General features: G+C 39.5%; 1 non-coding gene across 1 annotated transcript; it reads left to right on the forward strand.

Moving 5' to 3' along the window:
* The first annotated feature begins 14,961 nt into the window (after window positions 1-14,961).
* Window positions 14,962-15,065, forward strand: LOC147510644 (small nucleolar RNA R71). Its single transcript, XR_015219673.1, has one exon. It is a non-coding gene; the product is annotated as a small nucleolar RNA R71 (small nucleolar RNA).
* Window positions 15,066-18,901: the final 3,836 nt, after the last annotated feature.

Raw genomic sequence — 18,901 nt, forward strand, 5'->3', positions numbered from 1 at the left:
AGAACTTGAGGCAGAGAGAGATTAATAATAAAAGATCGGTTTTAACTAGTCGAGTCTTAATAAATTAGTCTTTCTAGTCTTATGTTCTTCAACTCTTCTTCTTCTCGCTCTTCGTGTTCTTCCTTCTATATGGAAGGCTAATCTTCTCCTTCAAGGAGGAGATGATGAGCCGTCTTAAGGTTTAATGATTCTTCCGGTTCATGGTGTTCTTCAATCAAAGTTAGTTCTTTATGTTTGTAGTTATTAGTTCCATTGCCCACACCGGGGGATGGAAGTATAGAATAGGGTTTATGTTTTGCAATATTAATATCATGCTAGTGTTCTTTACTTTTCTTCTTGTAGTGTAATTCTTTAGAGTTAGGGACGTATTCTTTGTGTTGCCTTAGAAGGGGGTAGCTCAGGGGTGGTCGCCTAGGGAAGTATTCTTTGTGTTTGCCTTAAGTGGTGATTCATTGAATGGTCGCCCTATTAGGAAGTACTCCTTGATGTTGCTCTTGGTAATACATTGAATGGCTGCCCGAGCTTACATAAAAGGAAAGAAGATATTAATAGCATAAACATAAGAACAACCTTAAGTAGAGTTAATTGTTAACGATGTTTCATCCAAAGGGCATTGGCACTCACTCTCGATTGCCTAATTGTAGTCTACTTGTAAGAACAACCATGAAGCGAGGAAGTCATAGATTAAAAGTATTGGTGGATTCTAATCTCTTGAATTCTCTCTCTTATAAATTCTCAATAGTTTAGTTAGTTTAGCTTAGTTTAGCATTAGAATCTACAATCTCTACAACATTAGTTTTAATCCCTCAAACCCCTTTTCCAAATCCACGTTCTTCACATAACATACACTTAAAAGTGGAACGATACCCTACTCATCCTTTACTTAGTGAGGGATAATTAGGTTTTGATACGCTTCTCTTTTGTTCAACGATCATCATCTATCTACATCATCCATACATCATCTAAAACACACAAAAAGAGGTAGGGCAAATGGCGCCGCTGCCGGGGATATAATTAATTGTAGCCCTAGGAAAGAGGTTGGTCAAATGGCGCCGCTGCCATTTTAAGTTGTTTATGTTTAACGTTTTCTTTCAAGATTAGAATTTTGGATATTGAGGTAATTTTAGCCGCATCATCAATCCTTTTAAGAAAGAAAGAAGCTTGAAGGACATCTCGAAGACAAGATCTACCATCCAGGTTAGTCGAATCTTCATTCTTTTTATTGCTTTCTTAGTATAGTTGCATCATAGTTTAGTTTTATTGCTTTCTAGTATAATTGCATTTAGGATCTTTTCAACAATTGAAGTTGTAAGCCAACACAAATGAAATATCGGACTCTAGTGTTTTTGTGTCCTCTTGACAAACGGACTATCGCCCGTAGGCAGTGGTACTTAAGCAATCTAAGTGATTCACCATAACCTTAGAAGAGACGACTTTTTAGACAACGGGCGAGATACTAGCTGCAAAGCCCAACCCAAATTGAAGAAAAGTAGTTTTACATTCTATTATAATTTAGAATAGTTGCATAGTAGGATAGTTTTTTTTTTATTTTTGCATAGAATTTTCTAGTGTATGCCCCCGTCGTCCATATCATCGTCCGTCCGGTAAGAACACAACAAATGACAAGGTTTAACAACCGACTCACAAGAATACTAGGCGAGATTGATACAATGGCCGCAAGCAATGATGGAGGTGTTTTGGACACCAATAATCTTGAAGCTATTCCTCCAATGCAAGCCAACAGAGGAAAAAGCCGAAAGTGATTTCTATTCACCAATCATTGGAGACCCACCAAGCAAGATTGTTTTTCCGAGACGAAGCTAACCGGTTTGAACTTAGAGCATCGGTAAATTCTATGCTTCCAAAGTTCAATGGTTCGCATAATGTTCACCTTATGTTCACATGAACAAATTTCTATCGATCCTCGAACTTTCAAGAACCAATATATCGGGGATGAGAGTATCAAGTTAATCCTTTTTCCACTCTCACTCGGCGTAAAGCATCCGAATGGTTAACCGCACACCGATCAATTCAATCAACAACCGGAGAAGTTAAGAACAAAGTTTATGAACAAGTTCTACCCACCCCGTAAGACGATGCAATGCAAAGCCATCAACAATTTCAAAGGGAAGGTGGTCAAGAATATCATCAAAGCCGAGAAATTCAATAATCTGCTAGTCTCATGTCCACATCATGGTTATGATAAGAGCACACCGCTCATTTTTTTTTCGAGGACTTTCTACTATGAACAAGCGGATGATACGGTCAATGCATCAAGGTAAGTTTACATCATTGGATGGAGAGGAAGCTTACAACTTTCTCGAGAATTTAGCTGAAGACACTCAACAATGGAGTACTAGCAACGAGGACGTAGCTAGAGTGGAGGGGGTGCCAAAGAAATTTGGCAACCAAATTCAAGAAGACCTAAATCAAGCAATGCTATCAATTATGGCAAGCCTATCAACAGGACTTGAAAATCTAAACAAGAAGTTTGATCAGTTCTCCATGAATCCTCCAAAACCAAACAATTTCCAAGCTAAACCTCAGCCATCCAAGCCTTGTTATACCATTTGTGAGCTATTGATAAATGTAAAATGAATAGTTTACCTACGAAATGAATGATGAATTCAATCCGTAAGTAAACTAAAACTGATCTTTTATCTCTTATGTTTATCAAAGCTTCTACTCTCGATGCGAATTGCACTAAGTGGAGTAGGAAGTTCGTTCCACTCCTAGTTCCCTAGCATGGATTGTTTTCTAAGTCTAAGAAATCAGTCTTAAGTCTAATGAGAGCTTTTAACTTAAATGTTATGCTAACAAGACGCGTTAATTTAAATAACGAGATATAATAAATAACAAGATAAAATATAAACTAAAGTTAATCTACGAAAGCTACGGAAATACGATTGTTTGAATCTAGATAAAGAAATTAGAGGGGAATTGAATCCACCTCGAATCCAACTTAACGACCTAGCGTAGAATGTTGTATCTCAATTCTTACGTTCTTACGGCGAGAATTTCGAGTTCTAATCCCTAGTGTTCATGGCATTCCTACCGGATACTAACTAGCATGTGAGGTCGTCCACCCATTCTCATGGCGAAACACGACCTTCTAGAGTGGAATAGATTCTACAACCAATTCTATACTAACCACTAAGTTTTCATCAAGGCTTCATCAACCCCTCTAATGGAGGTTTTAGCCTTGATTCATCAAACTAACATTTCCCATTGAATCTAAACTAAACATAATGTAAGAAATTGAGATTTACTTAATTAAACAATAATGAATCTAATTTAATGGCTGGAATGAAATAAGAACAAGAATTGAAATTAGATCTAGAATGGAAATGACCAAATTCGAAATTGACAAACTAACTATTTTATTTATCTAATCAATCAAGAACAATGATTCAAAGATTTAATCTAAAACAGAATTGAAATGGAACTAAAACTTAATTAATTAATAAAAAACTAGATCTAGAATTCTATATATTAATTTAGGTCTAACTAGCTACCATTAACAAAGAGCTAAGCTTTTGTTTTATACATCCAGATCCAAAAATCGTGCATGGGCTTGGAGCCATGTTTTGGGCCGAGAATCCCAGCCCAAAACCCAATTCTTTCAGTCCAAAAAGGCCTCTTCAGCTGCAGTTGGCTTCAGCAGACTTTTCATCCACTTCTACTCCTTTGATTGGGTCAAGGCTTGGTCCATTGGAAAGCTCTTTCCGAGCCGGTCGTTTTGATATAAGGTAGGCCCAATTCCAAGGTCTGAGTCCAAAGATATGGTCTTCGGAAGTTCTCATTGCCTTTGTGTAATCTTGTTTACTTTGCGTGGACTTTGACTTTTCATCTTTTGACCAGGCTTTACAAAGGCTTCGTCTTCTTGAATCTTAGCCTTTAATCACCGAACTCCTTAGTAACCAACCATTGCTCCTTTATCTCATCAAAGTGGCACATTCCTCACATAAATTGACTTTGAAGCCCTGAAATACATAAAAACACGTGTCGGTATTAACTCTTACTTATTACTCACATAATCGGGTCTAAAAGTATGATCTGCTAAGGGGTTAAAACTACAGTTTTGGGCTCTTATCAACCACCCCAAACAGCATTTTGCTTGTCCTCAAGCAAATATGAGAAATTAGCATAAGTGACCAAAATGGAGTTCTATCTACTCGCCTCTTGAGTCGATTGCATTGACCCATATGCAACAAGGCCTTAAACCACTAGGAATTCCCTAGTGGACGAGTTATAGCCTCGTGAGAGTTTTCCAGTTGAAGGTACTCACAAACTTCATCTATACTACAACGACTAAGAAATAAAACTATTGTTTTCTCCTTCATGTCTCAACTATCTATACATCTCACTAGCAAATACATAAGAATAACCCAAATGGAACCCTAAGCTAATATATGCATAATAATCAATCATCTAAAATAAACATATAACAATGAGTAATACTATGAAATGTAATAGCAGTCCGTTTTCTGAAACTCGAATAGCGTCCCCAAGTAGGTCCTCACATAAATGTCAAGACAAAACCACTATGATTTTTCCACTCAAGTTTTCACTGCTCCAATGTCAAAAATGGGCACACTTTACCTTTACAATCTCAATGACAACAAGGAAGCCGAGTCGATCAAACACATCTGCCACTTACTATCACACTAACCTATTCCTAATTGAGCTAGAGGTCTTTATTATTAGGTATTGCAGGGATTAGGAGATGGTTTAAGAAGGAAGGAAATGGATATTCAAAAGGACAAGTCCGAGATAATAGAGTCTTCATATTATGTAACTTTAGAGAAAACCTTGTTATTTCCTTTTTTTTCTTCTATACTTTGTTTCCATCCTTAGCCATATTTTTCTTTTTCTTTTCTTTGGCTTTTGACTCCCTTTATTCTATTTTTTGGAGTTTTTATTTATTTCTATATTTTTTTTTCTTTTCCTTGGATGGAAACTTCTTTTCTTTTTCTGAAGCAACTAACTAATTTTTGTTTACACAGGTTTTTCTCTTCTTCTTTCTTCACTGATTCTATTCCCAGACTTATTCTAAATTGGGTAGGTTGATTTATTTTTTATTTTTTATTTTTATTTTTTTTTTATTTTTTTTTATTTTGTTTTTGTTTTTGTAACAGGGTAAATGAATTGTGGTTTATGGAAGGCTAAAGAAAGGCTCAGAGGGGCGACTAGCGGAAAATAATTCATAGGTTTGAATTTCTGGCTATATCGATCCAAAGAGGGCCTAAATTCTCGCTTAGGATATGGTTTAGTGATCAAGCAAGTGGACGTGTGATTTCTCTATCCGGATTTTACTTCTCCCTTGTGTCATTTCTCAAATGTTTCGCTCATATACGGCTTTAGGCTATATTCTCACAGGATTTGTAGAATAAGTACTCTAGCCTAGATTTCAGAAACTTACTGCTAACAATCCTAGATACTCATGTAATATATTTATAGATAGATGCAAAGATTATTACCTACATATTAACCTAAGTTTCTAACAATTATTCTGATGCAAAAGCTATGTGAGACTTCTAAATTGTTAAGAGCATAGAGAAAGAAAACAATACCAATATTCCTAAGTGTATAGCATACTTTTTTATTTATATTTTTGAATTTTTGAAATTTTAACTAGAAAACAAGTGCATATTATACATATCTATATCCTAACAGATGTCTTAATTACACGTGTTTCTATGCCCCCAAACAAGAAGCATGCTTTGTCCTCAAAGCATTTAAATAAAGATGGTAGGAAAAAAATACCATTGGCGCCATGTGAAATTCGTGAACATCCGCAAAACAAGGTTAAAACATACAAATATAGTAATATAAAAAAAAAACTGACGCAACTCTATAAGAGTTCCACCCATTATGGGATTAACAGAATGGAATTGCTTGGGACATAAGCAGACACTAACTTAACTAAAAACTTACCTGCACCCCAAAGATTTACTCGTCATCCTCCTCTTCTATATGAGGTTCTTTCGCGCATCCCCGCCATGCCATAACAACTTGCCACGCCTTCCGTGTCATGTATCATCAACTAGTGCTAACCTCTCTAGTGTTACTTGGTCTGATTTGGTGTAAGGGGCAACCAAATGTGGTTGCACTCGCCATCCCGACCAAGTCATGGCTCGAATGATCTTACCACACGATTGGTGGGTCTCATGGTTTCGACCCTTTCCCAATCTGTGTACTATGTACAGAATATGGGTAGGCAAGCGCCAATAATGCAAACCAAGACAGGCATAAGAAGGTACTTATGCCTCAAGGTATGGCCTCGCTTCGTAGTAGTAACTAAAACTTCGGGGAATGTCATACCGACGACGGCCCTCAGCTAAAGCAAGGAAAACGCCACCACCGGTATTATTGGCGTAAAACTGCCGTTCCCCTAGAATGTTCATCATGATGAACAACATGGTTGTGCCTACATTCACCGATAGGCTACTCGAGGCGATGTTATATTGGTCTTGGTCCATGATAATGAAACACCCTCCCCCATAATACTCATGGAAATAGGCATATTCATATAGGTATGAGTTATCCGTCATATATCCCCACGCGTGTGCATAGGGTCGGGTAATGGCAACCCCGAAACCAAAGCTATCAATTGCTTTTATGAATTCCATAGTCGTGCCATCAATAGCAAGGGAAAATTTTTGTTCTCCTTCTTGGGTACAAAAAAGTAATATTATTATAGAAGAATTCAGTTAGCTTAGGTGAAAAGAATCGTCATCACTCACCGAAGATGCCGCCATCCTAATCGCACGATCCGCCGCGAACGATGCTCCATAGGTATCGGTTCCCATCAAGTCTTCAAATGACTGCTCGGAATCACTATAGGAGGTGTCATCTCAAAACTACTCAGAATAGCTGCGAAAACCTGGAAGAAACCTCAGAAAATCGGAATTTCCTATGCTTACGGGAGGAGGCGGCGCGCTTCAGATAGGCGCGAAGTCGTCGCTTCGTAGGTTTTGGAATTACAGTGTTTGGGCTGGTCGCGGCGCTTTGCTGAAGCGGCGCGCGGAGATTTTTCGATTTACGTGTTGTAGGGCGAAGTCGCGCGCTCTGCTTGAAGCGCTGGCCTCGACAAAAAAATTTATGACATGATGTATGTATAGCGCTGGGCTTATACCGAGGCGCTGGCGCATCGAGGCGCTGGCCGTAGTCGTAAAACAAACAGTGTTTACAAGAAAAACAAGCGAAAAAAGCTTGGAGTGAAAGGTGAGAGATGATTGTGGGGTGTAGTATGGGTTGTGAGTGTAGATTGATGGAAGTTTAAATAGGTTCCGGGTTTCCAAAACGACCCGGCAAGTTGCCAAATTGTTTTAAGGCAATTTCCGGAAATAGAAAACTGCCAAACCCGAAAACGGAACTAACCATAGTTTTGATTTCCTAACAACCCTGGTATCTTTTAAACTTGGTTTAGAATAGTAACTTCTAAACTCTACTACATATCATGCTACCACTACAAAAAAATCATAGATATGCCGATATCGGCCTAATTTTCAACTTTGACTCCAAGACAACCTTACGAAAGATGATCAAAATAAATTATATTAAAATAATATGAAATCCAAGCAATCGAAAACAAACAACTTAATATTCAAATCTAACTACTGAAATAAAATTCCACTAACAAAACAATAAAAAAACAATGAAATAACAGGACACAACTGATGGTGAACACCTAGGCGTGTGAAGAAGATGGTCCCTGGGATGGAGACTGGTTCTGTGGTGAAGAATGGCTTGAGCCATCCGCCTGCTGGGCGACGACGCTCATGCCTCTCGACTCAAATGAGACGGACTCATCCACGAGTGGCATGCGTCAGTAGCATCTCTATCCCGAACAAGCTACCGTGCTTCCATCTCGATCTTGATCGCGATAATCGGGCTTGGTGATTCCGGTGGATAATCTCCAAGTTAGACAAGATATCTTCCCCCCCTTTTTCGAAAGCATTTCAACTCTCGTCGAAAGTTCGTTTGCTTATTTCGGCACAATTTGTCTATGTCGGATATCTTCACGATACGATAACCGCGATCGCAAAACCAGTTTGCGCGGCATTATCATTCGCTCTAAATTAGAAGTATGACTATCGAAATTATCCTCAACCAACCATGTCATATCTTCCCCTTCATTATGCGACTCAACTTCATTCTCTGCAGACAACGGCCAAGTCTCTTGGATGCATTCCTTATAAATACTTGCATTAGAATGCAATTTGATCTTAATAAGAGCAGATTTAGCGACAGCTCTAAATGAGAGCATAATCTTAGTGATCAATACGGGAAGAGGCGCCATGCTCTTTCCCACTCCTCTAATCACATTCAAAATTAAATCGAGGATGCAGAAATTACACTCATTCGTTTGCAAAATCCGCAGAACGTCACGGATTAATCGGTCCGATGTCGCTGACTTTGTCTTTCCCGAGGACGTTCCTACCAATCCACTGAGCTACAGCCAGTTGATTGGTTCTCAGGGTCGTCTGGCGAACGCAATGAGATATCGTATTGTATTCACCCTCTATGACCGTATCTTTCATCAAAGCAGGAACTCCAGTATACTGGGATTCCTGAATGGTCGTATCTAGGTTGGTTACAGGCGTGATTCCTAATAGTTCAGCCAACAACTGTCTCGTTACTTCCCCCTCGTTCGCTCCTCGCTATCCTAATGAAAATCCTATTTCCTCCAATTCTCGTTTCTTATAAAACTGTTCTACCAAATCATAGTGATAGAACTCATCCGTCGAATACCACAATCTGTTCCAATCCCTCTTAATCATATTGGCATCGTAAAAATGGTGCAAATGGTCGGCCTCAAACGCGTGCTCGGCAACATTCTTCGTCAGTAAGCGCCATTGAAGTTTGAACTGATTTGGGGTTTGTAGATGGTGGTGGATGCAAGTTTGATGAAAACCAACTAAACACAACGGTGGTGGTTATGGTAGGTACGGTGGCAGGTTTAAAGACTTGAATTGGTGGGTGTTTTCTTGGTGGAAACGGTTGGAGATTGTGTTGGTGTTTCACAAAGGGCGTGGGTGGTCTTTCTATTTTGATGTATTCTATTTTTATTATTTTTTTATTATTTTTTTTTTGGTTGCTAGGGTTTAATTTAAATTAGTGAAGGGCGGTTTGAGAAGATGAAGTCGCGATAATGTTTTGGAGGATGATGGGCGCCACGCCAGAGTCTCTTGCTGAGTTTGGGCCCAAGCCCATTCGATTTTTCGACTTTCGTCGATTTTTAGCGCAACTTCAAACTAAATTTCCCGCTTCGTTATCGGTCCGATTTTTGCGAATGAGATATGGAAATGATCAGGAGAGAATTTCCAATCCAATGATCCATAAACTACTGTATTCCGACCGTGGGTGACATATAAGATAGTGGAAAACGCCTCGAAGTGCGTGCATGACGTAAGTTATGCGAACGAATGAACACTAAATTAGATGACGTCAGCCCCAATGAACTATACTAATGGACCTAAGCAACACAAATAGAAAGTTCGAGCAATCCGGATGGAAAGACTGATTTCCACCCCAAACAAATTTTAAACACAAAATTTGTTTTAACATGGGTCGTTTAAAGTCAGATTCCCAAGACTTGTTGGATTGCTAGTTCTCTGGGTTTAGATATATATCTATACCTAAAAATGAAAACAATTATTATTATTATTATTATTATTTTTTTATTTTTTTTTTTTTGAAAAACAATAAGCAAATAAAGACATAATTCACACCATAGAGAAACATGACTCAAAAATCCGAGAAAACATGCAAGAGTGGAAAACGTGAACTATGTGAACCGTGGACTTAGGATCCGATACTTACAGCCACACACTCCATAGGGAGGGCCCGGTTACCTTAATGGTGCACTTACCATTAAATGGAAGTGAAAGGAAGTACACCAATGACAAGGGTCATTCTTCATATATAGGGTCTGTAAAAGGACTTCCTCTATATCGTGACGTAAGTTTGTGAAAATGTTTTAATCGTTGACCGTTAACTTGAAAGGTACTGTTGTCCTTGGGATTTACCAAGGTAATTGCCCCGTAAGGGGTGACTTCAAACGAACTGGACCCGGACCGCACTAACGGGTTTTTAGTTTCCACGGAAAATATGTAGACGGAGTTGTAAAGCAAAACCTTTTGTCCGACCACAAACTCTTTGCGCAAGATATGCTTATCATGAATACGTTTCATGTTAGCTTTATAATCCTTCAGCGAGATCGTAAGAATCGCCACGGATTTCTTCAAGCTCATTTAATTGTAACTGCGTTTGACACCCGCCTCATCAATATTGTAGTTAAGGCTTTTATAGCCCACGAGCACGGTGCTCTAATTCAACGGCAAATGACATGGTTTCCCAAATACAAGTCTAAAGGGAGACATACCTATAGGAGTTTTGAAAGCAGTTCTATATGCCCATAAGGCATCCGATAGACGCCGACCCGGTCTTTCCTATCGGGGTTTCTTGTTGTTTCTAAAATCTTTTGATTTTCCTATTAGAAACTTCTACTTGTCCGCTAGTTTGTGGATGATAAGGAGTTGCTACTTTGTGTGTAACTCCATACTTTTTCACTAGGGATGCAACAACTCTGTTGCAAAAATGTGTTCCACCATCACTAATGATGGCTTTAGGAATGCCAAACCCACGAAAAATATATTCTTTAATAAAAAATACAACGGTCTTATGGTCATTGCTACGGCAAGCTAGGGCCTCTATCCATTTAGACACGTAGTCCACGGCAACTAGAATATAAATATAACCATGGGAAACAGGGAAAGGGCCCATGAAATCAATACCCCAAACATCAAAAATTTCTACTATCAAGATTGGATTTAATGGAATCATATTACGCTTCGTGATTCGCCCAAGTTGTTGGCAACGAATACACGTCTTGCAATGCACTTGGGCATCCTTAAAAAGGGTAGGCCAATAAAATCCACATTGAAGAACTTTAGCGGCTGTTTTCATTCCACTAAAGTGGCCACCACACTCTTTGTCATGGCGAACGATAGAACTTCATTATATTCCCAATCGGGAATGCAACGAATAAATAACTGATCCGCACAATACTTAAAAGGTAGGGCTCATCCCAAAGTATAACTTGACTCGCCAAGAACTTCTTACGCTCATTTCTTGACCAATTATAAGGCATAACATCAGCCGCTAAATAATTTACGATGTCCGCATACCATGGTGATGAAAAAATAGCATACGATGCTCATCAAGAAAAGAGTCCGGTATGGACTCGTAATCACTACTATCGCCATTTGTAAGTCTAGATAAGTGGTCGGCAACTACGCTTTCGACCCCTCTTTTGTCCTTTATTTCTAATGTGAACTCTTGCGGAGAAGAATCCATCGGATTAATCTGCTTAGCATCCTTCTTTGCAAGAAGGTACCTAAGAAAATTGCATGGTCCGTGTAAACTAAAGTTTTAGAACCAACCAAATAAGGATGAAACTTATCTAAAGCATAAATGACAGCTAAGAATTCTTTTCAGTAGTTGTATAATTCCGTTGAGCGTCGTTTAATGTTTTACTAGCATAATAAATAACAAAGGGACTTATTATCTAGTTTCGTCCCAAAGACGAACCAACCGCATACCACTAGCATCACACATGAGTTCGAAAGGTTTAGACCAATCGAGGTCTGTATAATAGGTGCAAGTGGTTAGGGCTGGCTTTAAGGTTTCAAAAGCCTGTTTACGATTAAAATTAAAATCAAAGATTGCATCCTTCAAAAGCAAAAGTTAGTTAAAGGCCTAGCTATTTTCGAAAAATCTTTAATGAAACGCCTATAAAACCCTACATGGCCTAGAAAGGTTCTAATCTCACCGGACAAATTGTGGTTTAGGTAGGGTCGCTATCTTATCTAGTTTGGCTTTATCTACTTCGATGCCATCACTAGATACAATATGACCTAGTACTATGCCCTTTTTGACCATGAAATGACATTTTTCCCAATTTAAAACGAGGCTCTTTTCTTCACACCGTGTCAAGACCTTAGACAGTTAGACAAGCATTCGTAAAAGGAGTCTCCATAGATAGAAAAATCATCCATGAACACTTCCATAAAGCGCTCTACCATGTCACTAAATATATGAAGCATACATCGCTGGAAGGTACCAGGGGCATTACAAAGGCCAAAAGGCATTCGATTATAGGCATATGTTCCGGCGGACATGTGAAGGTTGTCTTTTCTTGGTCATCAATATCAATAATAATCTGAAAATAGCCGAGTAGCCATCCGTAAAACAATAAAAGGCATGACCCGGCTAGACGTTCTAGCATCTGATCTATAAATGGTAAGGGAAAGTGATCCTTTCGTGTCATAGCATTTAAACGTCTGTAATCAATACAGATTCTCCATTTCATAGGACCTTGAGTGACAACATAGTCACCCTCCCCGCTACGCACCATGGTAACTCCCCGATTTCTTAGGAACTACATGAATGGGACTTACCCATTCGCTATCGGAGATTGGGTATATAATACCCGTCGAAAGTAATCGCAAGACTTCTTCCCTAACCACCTCTTTCATGGCAGGGGTTTAAGCGACCGAGGTTCATGCGAGAAGTCTTCGGCGTTATCCTCCAAATGGATACGATGAGTGCAAACATTAGGGTCAATTCCCTTAATGTCGGCTAGGGACCAACCAATCGCAGACCGATGTTCCCTAATCACCCTTATTAAACATGTCTCTTCATCCTTAGTTAACAGAGAAGATATAATTATCGGGTGACTACCATCCGGATCAAGTTGAATATATTTTAACTCCGGGGGAAGAGGTTTAAGCACTGGTGTGGACGGAATGTCCGTTGATGTTTCATAAGTGTCCTTATCTTGCGTAATGAAGACTTGCTTAGTGTTGACTCCAGGATATGGAGCAACCGACGGGTCTACAATTGGTGTGGACTCCAGGATGGTGTTGACTTCCTCTAAGTAGGAGTCATTTACAAAATCTGAAGTTCCAAAAGAAAGGAATTTGTACATATTGTTTTCGTGAAATGTGTTGTTAAAATAATCTTGAGCTAAACTCTCGATCATGCTAACCTCCCCATCTACGCATCGAATCGGTAATCTGTTTCATCATTTTAAAAACATTTACCTCGATAGAAAGATGGCCAAAAAGATAAGGACATCTTTCCATCGCGACAATTTATAAAGCGCATTGGCGGTTGCCAAGAAGGGGCGCCCTAAGATGATCGGCATGAGTCATTAGCGACTTACGTATCGAGGATAACAAAATCAGCAGGATAGTAGAAATCCCGAACCTTAACAAGCACGCTTTTCCACTACACCTTTAGGATACTTAATTGACCGTCCGCTAATTGCAACGCGTTATTTTTGTAGGTTGCATTTCAGTAGACCTATTTGTTTATACAAGTAATACGGGGAGTAAGTTAACACTCGCCCCGTGTCTAATAAGCGCGGTCGTCGTGGGGAATCTCCTAAGGTGCATTTTACAAGAGGGATCGACCGTGGTCCTTGTACTTAACAATTCCATTATTTTTGGATAAAGTTGGGAACCGCTTTAGTTAAAAAGGCGTCTTTAGGTATGTTGGTCTTACGCCTTTGTAGTGCACAACTCTTTTAAGAAACTTAGCGTGGTTAGGTAGCTTTTAATAGCTTCGAGAAAAGGAAGGTTTATCGTTAGATTCTTGAAAACGCGTTCCTAATTTCCTCAAAGTTTGTATCCCCGGTTAGCATGGCTAATTTTTGAGGAACGGTGGTTTAAGCTCTATATTTCGCATATGGCTCTACTTGCTGTGTAACCTTGGCTTTCGGTTTCTTTGGTTGTGATTTAACTGGTACCTCTACCGTGGTAGGCTCCTCAGTTTCTATTGCGGTATCTAGTTCGATATCTGGTGTAGGAGTAATTGATGGGGTAACTATAGGCGAAGTTACTTTGTTATCAACCACTCTTCCGAGCCGGAGTGGTGATGGCATTTAGGTCACCTACGATTGTAGTTTCCGTACTAGAATTACCGTTTACCTCAAAGGCTGTGTTTGCTGTTTTAGGGTTTGGTATCGCTTGTCCTGGAAACACGCCTTTTGGTTGGGCTTTCGCTTGGGCTAACTGTTGTATGCCCTGATTTATGGATTGTAAAATCTGTTGGTTTGATTGAGTCATTGTCTGGAAAAGTTGTTGGGTAACTTGTATAAAGGCGTCGATACGATCCGGTTGTGTAGGTGTAGTAGTCACGGGTGGTGCGACTGGAACTATCTCTCGTTGATTATTTATGGGTGGGTTGTGATAGTTATTATTATTAACCGGAACGATACCTCTATTGGTATTATAATTATTATAATTATTCTGACCTTGTGCTTGACCTTGTCGTGGTTGCGCTTGGTTGTTATAATTATTATAATTCCCTTGACCTTGTCCTTGTCCTTGTCCTTGTCTAGGTGGAGCTTGGTTATAATTGTTTGCTTGCCTAACGCTTTTGATTATTGTACCACGGAGGTGTTACTTGTTGATTATTTCTCCAACCGGGTTGGGATGTTGTCTCAAGTTAGGAATAGGATAGTTATTAATAGAGTAAACATTATCTTGTTCCGGTGGTTGTTGTTCATAAGCTAGAGGACAATAATCGCCGGGTGCTCTGGACTCAAACAGAAATTACATGGGTTGGAGTTTACATTCATGACGGGATAGGCTTTTGGTGAGCAGAAATAGCCTCTACTTTTTAGTTAGAGATTCGATTAAATTTTTAAGTTCTCGATCGGTTTTCTTCTCAAACATACCGGGCGCCTTGACCGTTGAAGAAAGAACTAGGAAATGGGGATATCATCACTACCCCCCCCATTATTATTCCGTTTAGTTTGGTCTTCTAAAATTTGTAAGCCTCCGAGGCTCATTTACTTAGGAAACTACCCCATTTATTATGTCAAGGACTTCTTTATGGTGGTGTAGAAGACCTTTGAAAAGGCACGAACTAACGTGTCTTTAAGCTAAGTTATGATGTGGACACTCTATAAGGAGATCGGTGAAACGATTCCATGCCTCGAAAAATGATTCATGAGGATTACGTTTGAAAAAATGAATCTTGGAAAGCATCTCATCCGTCTTTTAGGGGTAGGTAAAAATGTTCCATAAACAAACAACAAGTTTAGCCCACGAGTCCACAGAATTAGGCGCTTGGGCAGTTAACCAAGACGCCGCCTTATCGGCTAATGTGAAAGGGAATACCCTCAGTTTAATTTGTTCCGCACCTACCGTAGGATGATGGAATGTTGTAAGGACTTGTTCAATCCTACGCATGTGCTGATAAGGTTTTTCATGGTCTAACCCATGAAAACGGGTAACAAATTAAATATGTTTGGGGATTCAAAATCCCCATCGGGTCCGCTAGAACGATGCACGATTTAGGGCTATCGCCAAGGCTTTGTAAAAAGTCGGAGAGAGGAGTCTCTTTTCTTCCCCATTATGTCGGTGGTGTGTGTGAACTAGTAGCTAGAGTTGTAGTGTGTGGTATACTAGATAGACTTGTTTGTTGCCGTGTAATTACGCTTTGTTTTTTGTTCGACCCATCCTTAATCTCATGCAAGACTAAGTTGAGCTTAACTAAACATGCAACACTCCAAACAATTATGATATACTAGTAGAAAACCTCTAACCGGAAATGCGAGGTATGGAAGAAAGGAATACGATAAGCGTCCTTGCTTTGCTTATGAATAGCGTCTTGTATGCAATGTGTTCGTTGTATATAAGAGATTAGAACACTGAAAAACTTGACAACTCTTAGTTCGAATCAAACCCGGAAAACCGGAAATTTCAGCTAAAAAGTGCGCGCGCTTACGCCCTGAAGCGAGTCGCTCGATGTAAAGTCGAAGTTCCAAAGTGTTTGGCTGGTCGCTTTGGTATGTATGCATGGGCGGGCGCTTACGTGTAGATGAAATTCCAAGAACTTAGCGGGTCGCGCTCTCCTTGAAGCGGCGGCCCGTATTTTCTCGGAATTTGTCAAAGCTGAAATGGGCAACCACAGTATGAAACAAACAAGGGTGGGTGGGTTTAATGGGACTTAAAAATGACTACTTCTACTATGAAAACAATGCTAAAGTGCAACTAAGATGGCAGCGGCGCCATTTGATAAATGTAAAATGAATAGTTTACCTACGAAATGAACGATGAATTCAGTCCGTAAGTAAACTAAAACTGATATTTTATCTCTTATGTTTATCAAAGCTTCTACTCTCGATGCGAATTGCACTAAGTGGAGTAGGAAGTTCGTTCCACTCCTAGTTCCCTAGCATGGATTGTTTTCTAAGTCTAAGAAATCAGTCTTAAGTCTAATGAGAGCTTTACGAAATGTTATGCTAACAAGACGCGTTAATTTAAATAACGAGATATAATAAATAACAAGATAAAATATAAACTAAAGTTAATCTACTTAAAGCTAAGGAAATCGATTGTTTGAATCTAGATAAAGAAATTAGAGGGGAATTGAATCCACCTCGAATCCAACTTAACGACCTAGCGTAGAATGTTGTATCTCAATTCTCACGCTCTTTCTGGCAGAATTTCGAAGTTCTAATCCCTAGTGTTCATGGCATTCCTACCGGATACTAACTAGCATGTGAGGTCGTCCACCCATTCTCATGGCGAAACACGACCTTCTAGAGTGGAATAGATTCTACAACCAATTCTATACTAACCACTAAGTTTTCATCAAGGCTTCATCAACCCCTCTAATGGAGGTTTTAGCCTTGATTCATCAAACTAACATTTCCCATTGAATCTAAACTAAACATAATGTAAGAAATTGAGATTTACTTAATTAAACAATAATGAATCTAATTTAATGGCTGGAATGAAATAAGAACAAGAATTGAAATTAGATCTAGAATGGAAATGACCAAATTCGAAATTGACAAACTAACTATTTTATTTATCTAATCAATCAAGAACAATGATTCAAAGATTTAATCTAAAACAAGAATTGAAATGGAACTAAAACTTAATTAATTAATAAAACTAGATCTAGAATTCTATATATTAATTTAGGTCTAACTAGCTACCATTAACAAAGAGCTAAGCTTTTGTTTTATACATCCAGATCCAAAATCGTGCATGGGCTTGGAGCCATGTTTTGGGCGAGAATCGTGCCCAAACCCAATTCTTTCAAATTCAAAAGGCCTCTTCAGCTGCAGTTGGCTTCAGCAGACTTTTCATCCACTTTTACTCCTCTGATTGGGTCAAGGCTTGGTCCATTGGAAAGCTCTTTCCGAGCCGGTCGTTTTGACATAAGGTAGGCCCAATTCCAAGGTATGAGTCCAAAGATATGGTCTTCGGAAGTTCTGCTGTCTTTGTGCACTGTTTCTGCCTGCGTGGACTTTGACTTTTCATCTTTTGACTAGGCTTTACAAAGGCTTCGTCTTCTTGAATCTTGGTCTTTAATCACCGAACTCCTTAGTAACCAACCATTGCTCCTTTATCTCATCAAAGTGGCACATTCCCTCGCATTAATTGACTTTGAAGCCCTGAAATACATAAAACACGAATGTCGATTAACTCTTTACTTATTACTCACATAATTGGTCTAAAAGTATGACCGCTAAGGGTTAAAACTACAGTTTTGGGCTCTTATCAGCTATGTTCGATGAAGGCCACACCACCGAAGAGTGTTCAGATTATCACGGATACTAATGCAGAGGCATGTAGTATCAATTCTTTAGGAAGAAATAACCCCCGGTTCAATCGAGGGGACGAATTATTGGAAGCCACAAAATACAAATCGATTGGAATTTTCCTCGAGGATTTCAAAATCGATCAAATCGGTTCGAATAACCCGATGTCGGTTCCAAAACCGCCAAGAACCATACAGAAATCAACGGTCATACGAACCAAAGAATACCAAGCCAACACAAACGGAGAGTTAGTACGGATCTTATGAGTGGATATATTGCCCTACGCCTCGGTCGAGCAAAGCGGTTATCCCACATCCGGAAGAAGCTATCACCACCATTGTCAATGAGCTGAAAACGGACAAATCAAAGAACCCGAAGTTGGAGAATAACTTTAGTGTCATTCAAGGCGGATAGGGCAAAATCACCGCCTTGACAGAAAGATCAAAAGGAGCATTACCAAGCCGGCCAACCGAAAAGGAAAGAGGTGTCTTGCGGTGGATAACCCGGAGATTACTCGGTCGAATGCCCAAGTTAATTCTATCACCACTCACGAGGTCGGGCAAAGAAAGTTGATAACAAGATTGTCTATGAACCAGGGAAAAGATTCTCGTGGAGCCTAAGGTAACTTATGTCCCCACCATCCCACCCAGCCTAACATTCCAGATATATCTAGTGTTGTGCAACCTGCTGAAGAAACTATTGCAAAAGAAGTTGAAGGAACTACTATGGAAGTAAGTAAGAAGAAGCCATCACGAGTGACTCCACCTGTCACTCCACTAATTGTTACCAAGCCAACCGAAGCCGAAAGAAGAGAACCGATATTGAAGAATCCGCCCGAGACCGTTTCCTTGAAACTAGTGAATACCGAAAAGATGACCAAGTCAAGGAGATTTGCGATGTATTTCAGAATTTGCAGATTAATATCCCATTTCTGACTGCCATCAAGCAAGTTCCCTCTTATGCCAAGTTCCTGAAAGATCTAGTAAAGAAGAAGACCAACATTCCGAAAGAAGCTTTTATCGCTCAAAGATGTTCATCGTACCTACAAAATCTATCGGTTGTGAAACTGAAAGATCCTGGAAGTCCAACTGCTACATGCGGTGGAGATTCTTTGGAGGAACAAGCTTTATTAGATTTGGGTGCCAGTGTGAATCTTCTACCATATTTCGTCTACGAGAAGTTGGGCTTGAAGGATCTAAAACCGACTGATGTTACTTTACAGTTGGCAGATAGATCAGTGAAGATACCTAGAGGACTAATTGAAGA

The sequence above is a fragment of the Coptis chinensis genome, chromosome 3 (assembly GCF_015680905.1).
Source record: "Coptis chinensis isolate HL-2020 chromosome 3, ASM1568090v1, whole genome shotgun sequence".
NCBI lineage: Eukaryota > Viridiplantae > Streptophyta > Magnoliopsida > Ranunculales > Ranunculaceae > Coptis > Coptis chinensis.